This window comes from Amblyraja radiata, chromosome 18, assembly GCF_010909765.2.
Source record: "Amblyraja radiata isolate CabotCenter1 chromosome 18, sAmbRad1.1.pri, whole genome shotgun sequence".
Lineage (NCBI taxonomy): Eukaryota > Metazoa > Chordata > Chondrichthyes > Rajiformes > Rajidae > Amblyraja > Amblyraja radiata.
In genome coordinates this window covers 41,109,143-41,129,055 of record NC_045973.1, presented here as the reverse complement: position 1 = coordinate 41,129,055, position 19,913 = coordinate 41,109,143, and the positions used below count along the sequence as shown (strand labels likewise).

At 43.2% G+C, this 19,913-nt stretch overlaps 1 protein-coding gene across 2 annotated transcripts in view; it reads right to left on the bottom strand.

The window, feature by feature from the left end:
• efcc1 (EF-hand and coiled-coil domain containing 1) overlaps nt 1–19,913 on the bottom strand; it is a 99,334-nt gene that overhangs the window by 77,283 nt on the left and 2,138 nt on the right. The gene's annotated exons all lie outside the window — the stretch shown is intronic.

Here is a 19,913-nt window from a genome sequence, read left to right as displayed (position 1 = left end):
CCTGGACGTGAGTCAGTCAATCTGCAAGATCGTGAGGGAAATGCCACGACTGGAAGATTGTTCCCGATGTTGGGGAAGTCCAGGACAAGGGGTCACAGTTTAAGGATAAAGGGGAAATCCTTTGGGACCGAGATGGGAAAAGCATTTTTCACACAGAGAGTGGTGAATCCTGGTCCTCACCTACAAAGCCCTCCACCATCTGGCCCCCCCATATCTCACTGACCTCCTCTCCCCCTACCAACCCTCACGGTCCCTCAGATCCACATCAGCCGGTCTCCTCTCCATCCACAAGTCCAACCTCCGCAGTTTTGGGGACAGAGCCGTCTCCAGGGCAGCTGCCAGGCTCTGGAACACCCTCCCCCAACTGATCCGCAATACCGTGTCCCTCACCATCTTCCAGTCCCATCTCTTCACCTCTGCCTATCCTAAGTCCCACGTCCCCCTCCCTTTTCATCTGTGCTTGAATTGACTTATATTGTGTTTTGAATTGAATTCTGTCCTTAATTTGTGTACTAGTCATGCCTCTACTATTTATTTCATTCCCCTTACATGTTTTTCCTCTACCTGCTAAATTTTTGTAAGGTGTCCTTGAGACTCTTGAAAGGCGCCCATAAATAAAATTTATTATTATTATTATTATCTCTGGAACTCTCTGCCACAGAAGGTAGTTGAGGCCAGTTCATTGGCTATATTTAAGAGGGAGTTAGATGTGGCCCTTGTGGCTAAAGGGATCAGGAGGTATGGAGAGAAGGCAGGTACAGGATACTGAGTTGGATGATCAGCCATGATCATATGGAATGGTGGTGCCGGCTCGAAGGGCCGAATGGCCTACTCCTGCACCTATTTTCTATGATTCTATGATTCTATGACTGTCATTCCAAGCTGCAAATCAACTGAACTGTGAGTCTGCAATGTACTTGCAATAAATGATTTGTTAGCCCTTAATGACACTGCCATGAGTTGTTTGGCCTGCTGCCCTGCCTGTGCTTGAAATTGCAATGCTTTATTAGGTCTGTGTGCTTGGAAGGAATAAATGCTTTATTAGGTCCGACTGTGTTTGGAAGGAATAAATGCTTTATTAGGTTCGACTGTGTTTGGAAGGAATAAATGCTTTATTAGGTCCGACTGTGTTTAGTCCAAAAGTCCCACTCATTTCGTGACTTCCGCTTAGTGGACAGGTCGCACTGATTGCGTAATTTCCGGTAAGTGCAGAGGTCACGCTGATTGCGGAAGTTCCGCTGACTGCGGAAGCCCCACAGTGGAGAGGCCGCACTCAGCCGTGTGAGTAGATTCAAGAAAGTTTACTGTCATATACATAGTGTGTGAGTGAGTGTGTGTGTGTGTGCGAGTCTGAGTGTGAATGTATGTGTGTGTGTGAGTGAGTGTATGTGTATGTGTGTGTGAGTGTATATGTGTGTGTGTGTCTGTGTGAGTGTGTGTGTGAGTGTGTGTGAGTGTATGTGTGAGTGTGTGTGTAGTTGTGAGTGTATGTGTGAGTGTGTGTGTGAGTCTGTGTGTGTGTGAGTGTATGTTTGAGTGTTTGTGCGGGTGAGTGAGTGAGTGTGTGAGTGAGTGTGTGAGTGAGTGTGTGTGTATGTGTTAGTGTGTGTGTGTATGTGTTAGTGTATGTGTGTGAGTGTGTGTGTGTGTGTGCATGAGTGTATGTGTGTGAGTGTGTGTGTGTGTATGTGAGGTGGCGGGTGTGTATGTGAGTCTGTGTGTGTGTATATTGGAATTGGTGGAGAGGTGGTTGGGGGACCAGCCCTCCCGTGTGAAGCTGGGACCCAACGGGTCCCACTTAGTCTAGTAATATTCTGAAAGCATCCCAACCAAGGTCCTATAAAGTTGCAACATGACTTCCTGACTCTTATACTCAATACCCCAAACAATGTAGGCAAGCATACCATGGTCCTTCTTATCCACTATCTACTTATCATGCCTCTTTCCCTGAGCCCAAGATCCCTCTATACATCAATGCTTTTAAGGGTTTTTCCACTAACTGTATATTTTCCTCTTACAGTCGACCTTCCAAAGTGCAATACCTCACACTTGCTTGGATTAAACTCAATTTATGTACTTCGACAATCTTCCTCACAGTCGAGAACCCACCGATCTTGGTGGCTTCTGCAAACTAACCCATCTACATTTACGTTCAAGTCATTTATATATATCACAAACCATAGAGGTCCCAGCACAGATCCCAGCTGATCACAGTCCTGCAGCTTGAATATTGTCCCTCCACCACAAATCTCTGTCTTCTATCAGTAAGCCAGTTATGAATCCACATAGCTAGATCACTATTAATCTTGTGCATTTTAATCCTCTGGATCAGTCTACCATGGGTGACTTTATCAATTGCCTTACTTAAATCAATGTAGACAACATTCCCAGCCTACTCTCATCGATCTCCTTTGTCATCTCCTCAAATCTGGTTCAGATCATGCAAATCAACTGATTTTCATTTCATTATCTTCCATGAGATGTGCTTGCCTGATTTAATATTATGCAGGATGTTGCTTCCAAAACAAACCACTCACTGCATGGCAAATTCCATGTGGCACAGGATTCAATTAGGCACAATGAGATGATCAGAAAGTAATTGGTAGTGCATGTTTTGCCACAAATACTGAGATTTCACTTCAGTGACTCCTGGAAAATCTACGTATGATAAGCGCCTACACGAGTTTGGATCAATAAATGCAGAACTTTATCACCTGGCTTAAAACTGCTAGCAGCAGCAATGCAGCATGCAACTTGCGCATATGTAGAAAAATAGGTGCAGGAGCAGGCCATTCGACCCTTCGAGCCAACATTCAATATGATCATGGCTGATCATTGAAAATCGGTACCTCATTCCTGCTTTTTCCCCATATCCCTCGATTCCTTTAGCCCCAAGATCTAAATCCAACTCTACCCCAAAAAATGGGGTACCTTTTAAAAATATAGAGATGGTCACCATGAGCTCTTGTATCACGATTGTTTCATACTCCAGACAATAACACCCCATTAGTTGATGCTACAGCCCGGCACAGCAGCCAACTTTCCTCACAGCATCTCATGAACCAAAATCTCATACAGTTATAAAGTCGTAGAACTATACAGCACAGAAACTGTCCTTCTAGCGCATCTTATCCATGATGACCAAGTTGATTTACGGAGCAAGTCCTACTTGCCTGTGCTTGGCCCATATCCTTCAACATCTTTCCCATCCGTGTGTCTGTCTAAATGTTTTTTAAATATCGTAATTGGACAAGCCTCTACCACTTCCTCTAGCAGCGGTTGAATTGCAGCCTTCCAGCGCTTGCAGCTCCTGAGACCCGGGTTCAATCCCGACTACGAGTGCTGTCTGTACGGAGTTTGCACATTCTCCCCGTGACCGCGTGGGTTTCCTCTGAGATCTTCGGTTTCCTCCCGCACTCCAAAGACGTACAGGTTTGTAGGTTAATTGGCTTGGTATAAATGTAAATTCTAAATTGTCCCAATTCTAATTGTCTGTGTGTAGGATAGTGTTAATGTGCAGGGAACGCTAGTTGATGTCATCTTGGTGGGCCGAAGGGCCTGTTTCCGTGCTGTATCTCTAAACTAAACTAAACTAAAATAATGCATGTTGAGACATCCAGTAACTCTTCTGTAATGTGGACTCTCTTTAAGTATCACTGTTACATTCCCCAAGTTCCCTTGCCTTCATATCTTTCTCCATGCCAAATACTGACAAGAAATATATATTTCTTCACTTTGTTCATTTCCTGGACCACTACACATAGATGGCATTGCTGATACTTAGGGGTCCTATTCTCTCCTTCGTTATTCTTTTGCCTTTAATATATTTATAGAATCTCTTTGGATTCTTCTTGACCAAATCTGTCAAAACTGTCTCCTGTCCCATTTTGCCCTCCTGATTTCCCTCTTCAGTGTATTCTTACAGTCATTTTATTCCTCAGGTAGCCCTGGCATTCCCTCTCTCTCTATCTCTCCCACCCAAATTGCACTAGCTTCTTGTTTTCACCCAACAAACAGCTAACAATGACCTGTTTCCTTTATCATTATTACTTTTTTGCATATCTTTTATTCATTGGTCTTTATCTCTCCACATCATCGTCTATATCTCTCATTTCCCTTATCCCTAACCAGTCTGAAGAAGGGTCTCGACCCGAAACGTCACCCAGTCCTTCTCTCCAGAAATGCTGTCTGTCTCGCTGAGTTGCTCCAGATTTTTGGGTCTATCGTCAGTTTAAACCTGCAGTTCTCTTACACATTATTCCTCAAGGGATGTACTTAACCCCAGTTGGCTAGACCTGACATATGCCTCTTTCTTTTTATTGACCAGAGCCTCAATATCTTATGTCCTTTACTAGGATTCCATACTCTTACTAGCCATACATTTCACTCGGCAAGGAGCAGTGTCCCTGAACTCTGCTTATCTCATGTTTAAAAGCCTCCCTCTTATCAGACAATCCTGTACCTGCCCTCAGCCTTCCTCAATCAACTTCTGTCTAATGGTTTGGGGTAGCACGGTGACGCAGCCCGAGAGTTGCTGCCAGACCACCGGGTTCGATCCTGACTACGGGTGCGTGTCCTTATGGAGTTTGTACATTCTCACCGTGAACATGTGGGTTTTCTCCGGGTGTTCCAGTATCCTCACTCACGTACAGGTTTGTAGGTTAATTGGCTTGGGTAAAATTGTAAATTGTCCCCAGTGTGTGTAGGATAGTGTAAGTGTTTGGGGATTACTGGTCAGCATGGACTCGTTGGGCCGCAGGGCCTGTTTCTACGCTGTATCTCTAAACTAAACTAAACTAAACTAAACTAAACTAAACTAAACTAATACCATCAAAATTGGCCTTGCACCAATTTAGGCCTTCAACTTTTGAACCAGTCTTATCCTTTTCCATAAATATTTTAAAGCTGATAGTATTGTTCCCAAAGTGTTCTCTTAGACGTTTTGGACTTCAGACACGGAAACAGGCCCTTCAGCCTACTGAGTCCAGGCCGACCAGCGATCACCTCGTACGCTAACACTATCCTACACACTAGGGACAATTTACAATTTTTTACCAAAGCAAATGAACCTACAAACATGCACGTCTTTGGAGTGTGGGAGGAAACTTGAGCACCTGGAAAAACCCCACGCAGTCACAGGGAGAACGTACAAACTCCGTCCAGACAGCACTTGTGGTTAGGATCAACCCCGGGTCTCTGCCTCTGTATTTCAATTTGCACCATTTCAATCATCTGCTCTGCTTTGTTTCCCAAGAGGAGGCTCTTCTCTGGTCGGCCATCTACATATTAATTAGGAAAATTTCCCTGAACGCACTTAACAAATTCCACCCTACCCAAGCCCTTTGCACTATGGCTGTCCAGTCTTTATTTCGAAGGTTAAAATCTCCCACTATTATAACTTCATTTTAACAGTTATTTTTTTCTGAAATTTGCTAATTTCTGACATTATTTGCAGATTATTATAATTTCTTGCATTCAGATATAATTTGTTGCATTCGTACACATGCAACATTTGATTGCATTAAAATAGAGCGGAGTCAGGTGCTCAATGTCCCCTTAAAAACAGAAGCCAAGACTCTGAAGAAAGTAACAACTTAAGGGCCGGTCCCACTGTACGAGGTAATTCAAGAGTTCTCCCGAGTTTCCCCTGATTCGAACTCGGAGAATTACGGTAATAGCCGTTCGTAGGTACTCGGGGCTCTCGTGGACATTTTTCACAGTGCTGAAAAAACTTCACGAGTTACCGCATTTCCCGAGTACCTGCCGTTAACATTAGGAGCTGCTATGAGACATCCACGAGCTCCGACGTAGCCGCTACGTACATTCTACGTACTTACCACGAGTTAGATTTTTTTTAAACTTGGGAGAGCTCTTGAATTACCCCGTACAGTGGGACAGGCCCTTTACTCAAATTCCAAGAGTGGCAATTTCCATTATTCTATCTTATTGTTTATTTTTCCACTCTATATTAGTGGCCAGCCACATTCCTTCCTCACTCATTTATTTCTCATTTTTATTCATTGCCTTTTGGCCTGCCTTCTGTCCGGGCCATTAATGAGGGAATACTGTATGATGCATAAGGTTACATGGAGTGTGTGCTGGAGGAGCACAGAGGGAAAATACACTAACAATGAAAAAGAACAAAAAATGATCAAATCCATCTGTCGGGAGCCTGAAGAACTACTGCTGCCAAGGAATGATGTAATAAATAGAATGAGTTCTAAAATATAAGCAGCGAATGATAGATAGATTAAAATTTCAGCTTTCGTTTACATTTTCTTCAAACAATTACTTTAACAAGATTTTTGTTTCTTGCTGCTTGAAGAATATTTTGTCCACTGCCTTTATTAGTGAATGGTTGCATTATAATCTCAGTTAAACTAAAGCTGGTGTAGTACAATCTCAATGCTATCTTGGGCTATTTTTCTGCCCTTAAGACATTCTCATGTTAATTCCTGCTGCAATGTGCAATAAATCTCAGGAGTTACTGAGATTGGTAATTTTCTTGCAGACAATGAACATTAGCATTTCTTAGTCTTCGCAGATGGTATTCTGGCAAACTCTTGTGAGACACCATTTTACAATGATACAAAGCACTGATGTGGAAGAAAATTCCAAATTAGGAAAATTTCGGGAATTTGTTTGGAACTCTGATGCTTTTGCATTCAATTCCAAGATTATTCACACAGTGATTAGTGAACCTGTTGTATATTAAAAGATCAGTTTTCTCCTCGGCTGCACAGGTTCACTAAAATTCCAGATGCCAGTGTGGTGTTTGATGTGTTTTTAATTTGCTGATTTCTTCTAAGGTTTTTATATCATCAACGTTTTCTTTAATCTTAGTTCTGCAGCCAAGACATTTGGCAATTAAATTTGACTGTGGTATTTGCAGGACCAGAAGACAAATTACGCAAGAGTAGTAATCAAAAATTAGAGCTCTCTGAGCATATTTGAAATTGTTATACTTTATAAACTGTAGTGTGGCTAAGTCTATATTTAAAGTTGTGCATTTAAGGGATAGAGGACTGAAATTGGTTGGCAATGAAAAGCAGATATGGAACTCAAAATATGTAATTAGCCAGGGTTTGCTTGAGGTTGCATGCAGAGTTTATGCTGCCACAATATTATTGTTAATAGTGTGAACAGGCAGTGCTAACTTGGGTCTTATTGTCCCTAACCTATAAAGGCCGACTTTAATTCTGAGAGTCAGTTGAGGTTGCAAGCAAGTGGTAATTGAACCCAAGTCTTCACCTCATAAAGAACAGACAGATTGTGGCATCAAATAGGTGGAAGTCACAGATCAAGCCCTTTTGCGAATGGTGGTGAATGACCACTGGGGATGAAATAGACAAAGAGAAATGACCTTTCTTCCCAAGGGATGGCATGCCATACAGGCAGATGGTCAAGCACTAGAGGGAGGAGACTACAGTGAAAATGATCACCCAGAATAAAACCCCAAACAACTATATCTAATGCAGAAAGGAGTTTAATAATCTGTGCAAGTGATCTGGTCTTTGTTACGGCTACAATTTAGTTTATTGTCATGTGTACTAAGATATAGTGAAAAGCTTTTGTTGCGTGCTATCCAGTCAGCAGAAACGTCTTCCTCCAAAATGCAACATTGGACTCAAACGTTGCTAATGCAGTGAGTGCATTTACATCATTGTTTGACATTTTCTTCGAATAACGACTCAGGCCTAACATTCATATGTCCCACCAAATCTTCACACACTGACCACTGCTCCAAGCCTTGCACCCACATCTCAGAGCTAGCACACATTACCAGCTATTCCGTGATGGCAGAGGCATCAGAGAAACACGTGGCACCCACTGACACAGTTCCTCTGTGCTCCAAGACAAAGAAGCACTCCTTTTCACTATAACTGGCACTGACATTATTGACATGAAGGCCATGAAGGCCAAGTGATACTTCGGCTTCACTGAGATCTCCATTAACAGTAATACCAACAAGGAACAAGGCCTGGATAGAGTGGATGTGGAGAGGATGTTTCACTAGTGGGTGAGTCTAGGACCAGAGGTCATAGCCTCAGAATTAAAGGACATTCCTTGAGTAAAGGGCCTGTCCCACCAGCATTGCATGCGTCTAGCGCGACCAAACGAGGTCGCTTGAGGCGTACAGCCTCGACGAACCGGTCACTTCGATCGGCGGAGGCATATGGAGTTGTGCGGGGCTGGTCCCGACATCGTGCGGGGCTCCAAAAATCTTGCACTGACCTAAAATCCCGTGCGCCCGCAGGCGCATTGAGGGCGTACGCAGCGTCTTGACGTCGTACGCAGCATCTTGACAGCGTACGCCTAGCGCGTGGCATTGCGCGATGACGTCACCGCCCGGCGTGCCAATGCGTGATGACGTCAATTCCCGACGCCATGCGACGTCCAAATTCAGTCGGCCCGCCTCCTGCCCAGCTGATTGGTGCGTATAATGTCGGGTCCAGCCCTGCACAACTCTATACGCCTCCGCGGTTCGAATTGGGACCGGCCCCACGAGGCCGTACGCCTCAAGAGACCACGTTTGACCGCGCTAGACGCATGCAATCGCATGCTGGTGGGACAGGCCCATAAGGAGATGAGGAGGACGTTTTTTTAGTCAGAGGGTGGTGAATCTGTGTAATTCATTACCACAGAAGACTGGGGAGGCCTCCAATTGATATTTGTAAGGCAGAGATAGATAGATTCTTGATTAGTATGGATGTCAGGGGTTATGGGGAGAAGACTGGAGAATGGAGTTAAGCGGGAAAGATAGATCAGCCATGATTTAATGGTGGAGAAGACTTGATGGGCCAAATGGCCTAATTTTCTCCTATTCATTATGAACTTATGAGCTCCATTTAAGGTGAGACTCAGCACCTGCAAGGCGGATAGCAAGGTTTAACAATGCCTCAGTACAAGTAGGCAGCATCATTCTGAGAATCACCCTGAGTCTTTGAAAATTGGCTGACGTAGCCAATTTTCATATCTTTAAGACTCTTTTTCTGAAATCAGGAACATTTAAAAAGTACTGAAATGGCTATAAAGTGAAAGAAAACAAATATAAATTGCACCAAGACGAATAAATAATTTAGAATATTAAAATGTTTAAAAAATATAACTTTACTTACTTTTCCCTCCTAATATCTAGGCTGGGGGTCCCTATTCAAAGGAGGGGCAAACCCAGTCCAGAATTAAATTTGACTATTCCTTTCAGAATCAATGGACACAACTAGCTTCATTCAGCCCATTGTCATTTCCTGCTAAGCTATTTACAATGCACCCTATCCATGTGTTACTGGCAAACGATGATAGTCATCTAATTTGTTCATAGATAGGGTAAATACAACAAAGTCACAACAATGATCCTTGCAAAATATCCTCTTTTACATTCTGCCAATCTGAAGTCTGGCACATTACTCCACGCCACTCAGTCAATTTTCTAATCTGATCTAAAATTGCCGTCAATTCTTTCTTGAACTCTGCTGCCTTCTCTGAGAGAAGTCTGGGTGATGGAAGTATTGATTCCACATATTATCGCTCTCTCCCATCACATTTTATGGTGCAGCATGGCATTCTTTGAATCATGTTGTGCTCATGAGTATATTTCAAATACTGAGTCATTTCTGCAAATGTCTCTAAATTGCCTTTGCTGTATAATAGCTGCTTTTTGGTTTGTATTGTTGGCTTGAATACAAGGCAAAGAGGCAGATGGCCAAATAATGAAGGTATCGTAGTTGCTGCCAAAATAGGGACAATGGTGAGCATTAACGAGTGTTCGTAGTAACACATGAGCTGAACACCGAGGGACTGGAATCCATTTTGGTTTCAGTATATCTCAGATTTGATGTGATCCACCAGCGAAACATTGTCCTACAATCAGTGGCATTCAGCAGATGGAGAAAACAACTACCCTCCAGAAGGTGTGGGCTCATTCCAGCTGCCGCTCTCTTGCATGGAATAATGAAATGGTGGCACAAAAAACTATAGATGCTGGAACGTTGGAGGAGCTCAGTGGGTCAAACAGCATCTGTGGAAGGAATGGACAGATGACAGATGACAGGGGATCCTCCTTCAGACTGATGGAATAGGCAAGAGAAAAGTGCAAAAAACAGAGGTCTGGGTGGGACCAAGCCTGGCAAGTGACGGGTGGATCAAGTAAGGGGGTGAGGGATGATTTGCAGATGGGTGGAGTAAGTGACAAAGGCTAGAGGAGAAAAGGAGACAAAAGGGTGTCAGATAAGGAAGAGTGAAATGTAAATCCGGAGGGGGGATATGGGTGGAAGGGGACAAGAGGAATGGGAAAGAAAGGGTTTAAAAGGGAAATGGGGGTCTCATGGATAGGAGATGTGTGTATGAGGAGGGAAAAGGAGCAGGGTGACTGCCAATTTTGGAGATGGTGGGAGAAATATGTATGCACCAGTGTGGTTGGGCCACAGGAAAGAGAGGGAGATAGATAACTTGAAATTGGAAAGTTCAATGTTCACACCTTTGGTTTGCAAGCTACACGTGGAATGAAATTTGTTGAGTCTCTTTGAAGAGAGAGCGTCTGTGATGTCTTTACACAAGGGGTGGAAATTCGGAGATCCTGCAAACATTTGCAGCTCCACTCCAGCTTAAAATCCAACATTAACAAACTAAAAATACAAGCATTGTAGAATCATAGCAAGGCAAATCAGAAATGAACCGGGAGCAGATAATGATAATTGTAAATAGTAATTTAAATAAAATCCAATTCCCTAGCCCCCAATTCCACATCTTCACATGGATGTCCTGACCCTATACACCTCTTTTTTTGCATCAGGAAGGCCCATTAGTTTTGGGTGTGCCTGTACCAATGGTTACTGTGCCAGGCACAAAGAACGGCCTTTCTCAGAGAGAACGTGTGGAAAGCAACTGGTCCAGATGGAGCCCCTGGTCGCATCCTGGGGACCTGTTATGGATTAATTGGCAGAAGTATTCACAGACATCTCTCACGACTCCATTCTGAGATCTCCACCTACATCAAGAAGATTGTTATCATCCTGGTGCTAAAGAAGAGTAAGGTAATGAGCACTAATGACTATCATCCAGTGGCTCTAACATCCACCATCATGAAGTGCTTTGAGGGACTGGTGATGGTGATGGTGCACATGAACTTCAGCCTCCCAGCCCACCTTGATCCACTGCCATTTGTTTACTGTCACAGTAGGCCCACTTCTCATCTCTGGAACACCTAGACACCAAGGACTCCTACCTCACTCTATTTATAGACCATAGCTTCGCCTTCAACACCATATTCCCATCCAAACTCATCTCCAAACTCCTGGACCTAAGAATCAGAACCCTCCTCTGCCACTGGAACATCTACTTTGTGACCAGAATCAGTGAGGATAGGTGCCAACACCTTTTCCACAATAATTTGGTGGGTCAGAAGGTCGTGGATCCAGTGGCTCCACAAGTAAGCATTCTCAGTTCCCTACTTTTCTCCCAATACACTCACGACTGTACAGGTAAATTTTGGCTGTACAAGTTTGTAGATGATACCACTGAGGTGAGCCGGATCAATAATAATGAGGAGACAGAGTACAAGAAGAAGGTAGAGAACTTAGTAACATAGTGCCCAGGGCAGCAATCACTCCCTGAAGGTCAGCAAAATGAAGGAATTAGATATCGACTTCAGGAAGCATGGTGGAGCATATGTCCCAATCAGCATCAAAGTCCTCCATGTTATTATTGCCAAAGATCTGTTGTGGACCAACTATACTGATGCAACAGCCAATAAAGCACATAGTGCCTCTACTTCCTGAGGAGGTTGAGGAAATTTGGCATGTCTTTAATGACTTACACATTTCTACAGATGCACCATACTGTTGCGTTGCATCATAGCTTGGTTTGGAAACAGCTCTGCCTAAGACTACAAAAAATTGCAGAGAATTGTGGACCATCCAATTCATCACACAGACCAGACTCTCCAACATTCACTCCGTTTCTAATTCATGATGCCTCATAGAAGCAGCCAACTTAATCAAAGGCTTGCCCCACTCGGTTATTCCTTCTTCTCCCTGCTCCCATCGGGCAGAAGATACAGAAGCTTGCAAGTGTACGCCACCAGAGTCAGAAACAGCTTCTTATCAGGCTTCTGAATGGTCCTTCCATAAGCTAGGATACGGTCCAATTCAGCTCTACCCCTTTATGGACATTGGACTTTATCTATGGAACTGATGCGCTACAATGTTGAGAAGTATATTCTGCACTCTGTAGCTTTCTCTTCGCTCTACCTACTTGAGTTTGAAGATCGTATTCATATATATTATCATATCTGTTTGGATAGCATACAAACAAAGCTTTTTACTGTACCTCGGTACATGTGACAACAATAAACCCAAGCCTAAACCCAAGAACCTCCATTTATTTTCATAACATAGATCCAACCAGACTTCTACTAATATTCTCTTCTGCCTTGTTAAACTTGTTCCCACCTGAATAACTTTTCTTTTACAATTGATAGATTAAAAGAGGCACAACCAAATCAAATTTTACACCCTTAGGCTTTTCCAATTAATGCTTAAAGGGGCCGATAAACTGTAGCAGCTTACTGGGATTTGAACCATTTACTACAATCAATTTATGCAATTGCTGAGAGCATCTTAATTTGATCATTTCTGGCAAACTCTTATAGCACTAGGCCACTGAATTCCCTCACTGTCAGTCAAATTAAAATACTCACTAAATGATTGGGAATAGCTGATCAAAATATTCCCAACATACTATCTCCTTAAAACATCATTAAAAAAGAGGATACATTGTCAAGCAGAAACTACTCCATCAACTTTACTGTTACTTTCTGTCAAGTGGTCCAAGCAGTAAAAAGATTCTAAACAATTTAATGAAATGGGACCGATTGGTAAAACTGATAAGTGGTGCAAAACTATTATTGTTCTTTGTTTCTCCAGCTTTTTTGTGTACCTTCGATTTTCCAGCATCTGCAGTTCCTTCTTAAACATGTTATTGTTCTTTAATGTCCTCTTCAACCCAAGATTACAAATATTTTGTCTCCGTCATTCAAGCGCAAAGACTTTGAGGAAATATTTGTAATATTACTAAAGATACAGAGCTATATAAAGAGGGAATAAGTAACCAAGCAGAATAAAGTGCATGAAATCCACCAGCAAACAAAATGATTAATTAACATGTGAAAACTTCCGATCCAAAACTTTTCCTCTCCATGTCATTGGTTACCATTCACCTTCGCAAGAAAAAAATTAACAGGACTGTAATCTAAAAATAGTGACCTTATGAAAGGATTATTTATCCCATTAAAACATACAAAGTCTTGGATCCAATTATGTCCCTTAGCAATAGGTTTACATTAATAATATCTATACATAACTAAAACTCTGATCCTGTGCTCTTCCAGTTTTGCGTTTTTTTCTATTTGCACAAAAACGGTACATGATAGCGCTACGAATTTTCGCCACCTTACTCACCATTCTCCTATGCGACAAGGGCAACAGGTTTTGTTCCAATTGATGGTATATTTTAAAAGTTATTAAATTATTTAAAACTGCGCATCCGCAGATTGGTCTCCTCTCATGTCTGTCGCCGCCACGCAGATTGGTCTCCTCTCCTGTCAGTCGCCGGGATGGCGAAGCCCCTTCCTGCACCATTGCCGCACTGATTGGCCAGGTCCGCTGTCAACCACGGGCGGCGCCCGGCGAGGAGAATATAAAGCTGAAGGAGCGGAGTGAGCATCATTAACGTTTCACCGGCTGGAGCTGCGTCCGTGAGTGCCTCCTCGGTGCCGAGCAGCCGAGCAGGCGAGCGGCCGATCCCACTTCATGGCCTTCCTGGTGCCCAGCCGCGGGTGCCGTCGGCCGCTTTGTCCGACCCGGGCTTCTACCCATGATGCCGGGGTTCTACACAGTGATCCAGGAGGCATCGAGACCGCGGCGGTGAGGCCTTGCAGCGATAGTGGGGCTTCATGGGGGCGGTGGGGCTTCATGGGGGCGGTGGGGCTTCACGGCGGCAGTGGGGCTTCACGGCGGCAGTGGGGCTTCACGGCGGCGGTGAGGCTTCATGGCGGTGGTGGGGCTTCACGGGGCGGTGGGGCTTCACGGCGGCAGTGGGGCATGCCGAATTTCAAAATCCGTGGAGCAATCTATCTCTTCCTCTTTTTTCAGTTTTTTCCTGTCACATATCTGGTGGCGGAGGAGGGGGAATAGAGGGAGTGGAGAGCAGTGGGGGAGGTGAGGAGGGATAGTGGGGTGTAAGGGGAGGTGAGGAGTGGGGGAGATGGGCAATAGAGGGATAGGAGGGGGATAGGGAGGGGATAGGGAGGGGAGAAGAGTTATGGAGGGAGGGAGTGACTGAGAGTAGGGGAAAGGAGAGGGAGGGAGAGGTGAGGGAGGGATTGAAGGAGGGGAGGGGGAGAGGGGGAAGAAGAGGGAGAGTGAAGAGGAGGGGGAGGGAGTGCTGGGTGATGAGGGGAAATGAGCCGAGCCTGCGCTGTTGGGGCTACGCGTGAGTGGTGGAATATTGCATTGGGGAAACGGGTTGCATTGGGGAAACGGGTGAGTGCTGGAATATTGCGTTGGGGGAGCAAGACCCAACGGGTCTGCACTTAGTCTAGTTAATGTTTAAAGATCTCCTCAAAAGCACAAGAGTTGTAGATCCATGGCTCATTACAGCACAAAAACCAAGATGTGACTAAATTTCCTCTATACTCCCCCAGAAAATGGAAATACAAAAAATATATAAATAAAAATATTATGGTAAGGAATAATTGTAAAATTACACCCTTGGGTACAAGTGGTGATTATAATTTCCACAATTCATAAAGACACTATTTTTCATAGTAGTTTTCTTTACATCACATACTTCTTAAATATACCAGGTGCTAATTAAGTGATTTTATTTCTAGTGTCTGATTATATATTGCATCTCACCATTAGTATTTAAGTTAATAGCTGAATGGTCTGAATTTGAGGCATTGCCCAACAAGTTACAGCATTCTTTCCACTGTGCAAGTGCATCTGCAGAAGTGAGAATTCATTGTTTTTGGTCACCCAATTCTGCAACCTCCTTGCAGGTTTGCTTTCAAATTTGGTTGAGGAAACTACTTGTAGGATTCAAACTAAATGCATTCAACTTTTCTTTGGATTTTATGTCATAATATTTTGATCATTTACAAGTTCACAAGTTATAGGAGTAGAATTAGGACATTCGGCCCATCGAGTCCAGTCCACCATTCAATCATGGCTGATCTCTGCCTCCTAATCTAATTTTCCTTCCTTCTCCCCATAACCCTTGACACCCATTCTAATCAAGAATATGTCTATCTCTGCCTTAAAAATATCCACTGACATGGCCTCCACTGCCCTCTGTGGAAATGAGTTCCACAGATTAACTATCCTCTTACTAAAGAAATTCCTCCTCACCTCTTTTCTAAAAGAGTGCCCTTTAATTCCGAGGCTATGACCTCTGGTCCCAGGCTCTCCCATCAGCGGAAACATCCTTTCCACATTAATTCTATATCCGCCTTTCTGTAAACTGTGGATTTACTGTGAATACAGTTGACATGAAGTGGATGTAAGTTGAGAAACCTTTGAGCAAACGTGAGATTTTATCACAAGCTGGCGCATGAACACAAGAAAATAGGAGCAGAAATAACCCATTATCATGGGTCACAAATGCTTCTATATGACAGAACATCATTGCCTTAGGTTCCCCCAATTTTTCAAAAAAATATCCACCTCCACTTTAAATACTTCTAATAAGCAAGCCTCCACAAATCTCCATGGCGGAGAATTCCAGAGATTCGCCACTCTCTTTGAGAATAAATCACTACATTCCTTGGTTTTATATGACTGGTCCCTCATCATGAAACTATGTACCCTTGTTCAAGGTTCTCCCACTTTTGACAACATCTCGATATCCAACTACCACGTCCCTTTGGGATCTTGTGTGTTTCAATAACACTAACTTTCATTCTTCTAAACACGAAATGCCAACCAGTTCATTATTTGATGCTAATGTGACATCTAATATTTAGAAGGAAACAAGATAAATTGTGAAATGTTATTTTCAATCAATGTTACGTTGATAATTGAATAAAAAGACTACTACATGAACTCAGCAGGTCAAGATACCTGTATCTGCAGCCTCTTGTGTCTCCATTAGGTTGATAATTGTTCAAATAGTATTATTTTATTGATGTATGGAAGTATCCAATGACTGCATTATTTTGCATGCAGCTCACCATAAGACAAGACATTCTCCTCTAGTGCAGAGACTATAATTGCAGATATTAAAAGTTTGGTAATTGATTATATTTTTCATTATATTACGAGGATCAGATTTTTTTTTGCATATAGTGTAAAAATTGTATCTGACTTGTGTCTGACTTGAGTGTCTCTGAACATAGGGAATAGATCTGGACAAATGAATGTCAATCATTTACTATTACACAGAATCTTTCAATCATGGAGACAATGTATCTGTAGTTTAAATATTGCATAAACAAAGAAGAACTGAGAATTGCCAAATTTATTATGGTTTCTATTATGAGGTGACGGATGAGATTGATGGTGGTGGATGTTGTATTTATTGATTTTAGTAAGGCTTTTGATAAGGTCCCTCATGTTAGGCTGATCCAGAAAATTAAAATGTACGAGATTCACACAGACTTGGTCGTATAGATTCAGAACTGGTTCAGTCGTAGAAGACAGAGGATTGTGGTGGGACGAAGATATTCTGGTTAGAGGTCTACGGCCAGGTATGCCTGCCTTCTTTCAAGAATCAGGGAGTGATGATGCAGCTCCATAAGACTTTGGTTAGACTGCATTTGGAGTATTGCCTGCAGTTCTGGTCACCCCTTACAGGAAGGTTGTGGAGGCTTTTGAGTAGGTGCAGAGGAGGCTTACAAAATGCTGCCTGGATTCAGGGTAGACAAAAATGCTGGAGAAACACAGCAGGTGAGGCAGCATCATTGGAGCGAAGGAATAGGTGACATTCCGGGTCGAGACCCTTCTTCAGACTTATGTGGAGGTGGGGGGGGGGGGGGGGGGGGGGGGAAGAAAGGAAGAGGCGGAGACAGTAGGCTGTGGGAGAGCTGGGAAGGGGAGGGGAAGGAGGGAGAAAGCAAGGACTATCTGAAGCTGAAGATGTCAATGTTCATACCGCTGGGGTGCAAACTGCCCAAGCGAAATATGAGGTGCTGCTCCTCCAATTTGCGGTGGGACTCAGTCTGGCCATGGAGGAGGCCCAGGACAGAAAGGTCGGATTCGGAATGGGAGGGGGAGTTGAAGTACTGGGCCACCGGGCGATCAGGTTGGTTAGTACGAACCGAGCGAAGGTGTTGGGCGAAGCGGTCGCCAAGCATACGCTTGGTCTCACCGATGTAGAGCAGCCTGGATTCAGGGGTTCAATTACAAGGAGCAGTTGGGTAAACTTTTCTCTGGAATGTCAAAGGTTGACGGGAGACATGATGGAAGTATATAAAATTAGGAGAGGCATTGAAAGGGTAGATAGTCAGACCCTTGTCCCCAGGTTGGAAACTAGAAGACATACTGTAGCTATAAGCTGAGAGGAGAAAAGTTTATTGGAGATGTGCAGGGCAAATTATTTACTCAGAGAGTGGTGAGGGTCTGGAACGCTTTGCCAGGGGTCGTGGTGGAGGCAGATATGATAGTGGTGTTTAAGAGGCATTTAGATAGACCCATGGAAGTGCAAGGAATAGAAAGATATGGATCCTGCACAGGCAGGTGAGATCAGTTTAGCTTCGAATTGGTGGAAAGGTGTCAGCCTCGATAACAATCAGCATGGGAGCACCTCAAGGCTGCGTGCTCAGCCCCCTGCTGTAGTCATTCTATACTCATGACTGTGTAGCTGGTCATAGTGCGAACTCTATTAAACTCTATTAAACTCAACTCAAACAAAACTCTGAACATTAATAGCCCATTATCTGTTTATTTGCACTTTATCTGTTTTATTTATTCATGTGTGTATATATTTATATAATGGTATATGGACACACTGATCTGTTCTGTATTCATGTCTTCTATATTCTGTTGTGCTGAAGCAAAGTAAGAATTTCATTTTCCTATCTGGGACACATGACAATAAACTCTCTTGAACCTTGAACCTTGAATCGTGGTGGGCCAAATGGCTGTTCCTATGCTATGTTTACCTATTTCATCGCCTCCATTTTCTTAATTTCGGACATAGAGTGCAGTGAATTGCCTATTTATAAGATGTTTGAGGAAAGAGTTACCAGGTTATTTCTTATAATTAGAATGCACTAGGTGTTTTTCTGGTCCTCTTTGGGGCATGGTATGTTGTCTTTAACTAAATGACAATAATTATCTTTCCTTCAATACTTCCAATGTAGTTGAATAATATTGTTCTTTCTCCAAATCCTCAGTAGCCACTGAGCCACTAAAGATATTGTGGTTTCACTGATTACCTTTTACAGAAAGCTGCCTAGGAGGGGGTATGGGAAATTTACAGATTTCAAGAGTTCAATTATTACCACTTTGGTGTGTACAGTAAACTCTTGCTTAAATGGACCTCTTTATGATGGAGTTTGATAATAGTGGACGGACCTGTCAACCTTCTCTGCCAGGTCGGGCTGCAGACGTCACCCCCAGTCCACACCGCCTCCCCAGCCATTTCCCAGATGGGCAGCCGATGCCACCCGAGCCCACGCCATCTCCCTGGCTACTGCCAGGTTTGACTGCCAATGCCACCCTTAGTCCGCACAGCCTCCCCAGCCATTACCAGGCTGGGCTGCTGCTGCCGCCGCCACCACCACTGACCCTTACCTGTACTCCGGCTGCCCACAGGCCACGACTAATTACTTCACTTTGTAAATATCACACTTCTCAGTTGCTTAGTGTATCTATGGACTGTAGAATGCTTAAAGTGATTGATGTTCTTCACAGTTGCTTGCAAGCTTCCACTGGGACAAAATATTATTATCTTAACAATCTTCAATCCTATGGGAAGAATTATCATTATGATAGCAACTGTTCGCAGACCACTGGAGAGGATACAAGTACCTCCATAAGGAAGAAAAGATGGTGAAGATGGATATTTTAAATGTGCCAAGTGCTTCAAATAACTGGACATACGGTATCAACATAATATATTGAGTTTGTTCCTCCAACTTTGACTAAGTTCTCGTGAACTTGCCTTTCATATACAAATCATTAAAAATCTGGGGAACGTTTCCTCAAATTACCAGCATTTCATTTACCAATACTTAATTGCAATACTTAATTAATATACTGGGACAACTCATATACAGAAATGGTACTGTCACATCAATGGAAACATCATGCTGTTGAGTAAAACTCACAATGAAAAAAATCCACATGTGATTTTCCAGTCTCTGCCACAGGTTGATGAGATAGAATAAATGGCTATTTGAGATATTTATCCTATATTATCAATGATTTTCAGTGAACTGCTGGTGAAGTTCTACTTAAAGCACATTAATGAGGACTGACATTGGTAAATGATGGTGCCTTGCAATGGTCCAAAGGGAACAGAACATTTTAAGAGATTTCTGTTCTATAAATGGATAGATAACACTAAAACCAGCCAAGAGCACTCCCACATGGATGTGTAAAGGAGGGGATGACGAGGTCAACTGTATAAAAGGCTGCAAGAGGAATTAACAGTGTTTATGCACCTCTACCTGAGGTTGTGAGCTATGACTTTGGTTAGGACTATTTCAGTAACATGCCAGGGCAAAAGATTAACCAGTTTCAAACATGGTGTTACAGAAAGTGTAACTTAAAAGGAGAAAGAGAGGCTGAAGTTTGATGAATCAAAGAACCAAGAGGATATGAAGGCAGATTTGAAAAGGTGGGGGCCAGGAAAGTATGTTTGTAGCTGCGTGAATTAGTATGAATAGATGTGAGCAGCTACAGGCGTGTTGC